This window comes from Cryptotermes secundus, unplaced genomic scaffold, assembly GCF_002891405.2.
Source record: "Cryptotermes secundus unplaced genomic scaffold, Csec_1.0 scaffold4576, whole genome shotgun sequence".
In the NCBI taxonomy this organism is placed as follows: Eukaryota; Metazoa; Arthropoda; class Insecta; order Blattodea; family Kalotermitidae; genus Cryptotermes; species Cryptotermes secundus.
In genome coordinates this window covers 18,105-19,478 of record NW_019720830.1, presented here as the reverse complement: position 1 = coordinate 19,478, position 1,374 = coordinate 18,105, and positions in this window count along the sequence as shown.

Genomic DNA, 1,374 nt, shown 5'->3' with positions numbered 1-1,374 from the left:
TAGGCAGCAATGTTGCACCCACTCCGTTGCGACTCTCGCTATGAGTCTAACAAGTGTTTTGCTGACGACATTTCACGTCTTTTATGAAACCTCGAAAATCTATTAACATGTTCAAGCAAGACAGCCAATGGGGTCCACCCTAAGTCAAATGAATCCTGCTGGCAACTCCATTCAATACACTTCATTATGACCTTCCTATCTTTCCCAGTTCCTTAAAATACTGCACAAGGCCGAAAATAAGGCGACTCCCTGATTTTCCAATGATTAAATCAGAAAAAAATACGTCTTGACAAAACTCAATAAGTTATTTAATTCTGAGTGTTGTTAGCAAACGTTATTAAAAATATACCACTGAGAAAATATAAATTCATAGTATTATACTGCAGGATCCTGCTGCACATCACTTAGTAGCAAATACGTATTACTGGCTCCACCGTCTCATATAGCACAACATAACAGGAAGAACCACCCGTCACTTGGAATACGCATGCGCATAAAGGGGACCTTATATTAAAAATTATTAACCGATGCCACGATAACAGAAGCATAGCAGCATAGCATGATGACCATACTAGACGAAATATATAATAAAGCCTTTTAAAAAGTTAAAAGTTATATGATGTGAAACAAATTTTAAAGTGAATAATCATTTAATAAGTTTTATAGAAAGACGTATTGCACGTGAGACAGCTGAACCAGTAACATTTGATAATAAAGTCAGAATTTCGTAACAAATTCCGTGGTTTTAGTCAGCAAGCGAACTATACCGACCGAGAGACCGCCGTTTGTCGACGAATTTAGTAAACAACTTTAGCGGATAGAGGGTGTCGCGTGGTCAGCGCAACGGATCCCCACAACCATTAACCTCGGTTTTCTAGACCGGAGCCGCTTAGTTACTTCTCTTATTGCTAGTGGGGTGGGACTAAGTCCTTTGTCCTGCAGCCATTTCTGGCCTATTGTACCAGCCCCAGATGATAGGTGAGGGTGATTGTGGAGCAATTGGTGGAATGAAGATTGGCAGGGGAAACCGAAATACTCGGAGAAAACCTGTACCAGCGCCACTTTGTCCACTACAAATCCCACTTACTTACTTATGGAGCTGAGCCCTTCTTGATGAGAAGCTAAATCTGCAGCTACTCAAGAATTTCCCAGAATTTTATTGAACCCGAAGGTTCATTACGGTGTTCATAAGAGCCCTCCACTGGTCCCCATCCTAAGCCAGATCAATCAAATCCATACCAGCCCATCCTATCCCTCTAAAATCCATTTAATATTCTCCACCCACCTACGTTCCGGTCTTCCTACTAGTCCTTTTCCTTCTGGCTTTCCCACCAATGTCATATATGCATTCCTCTTCTCCCCCATTCGTGCTAC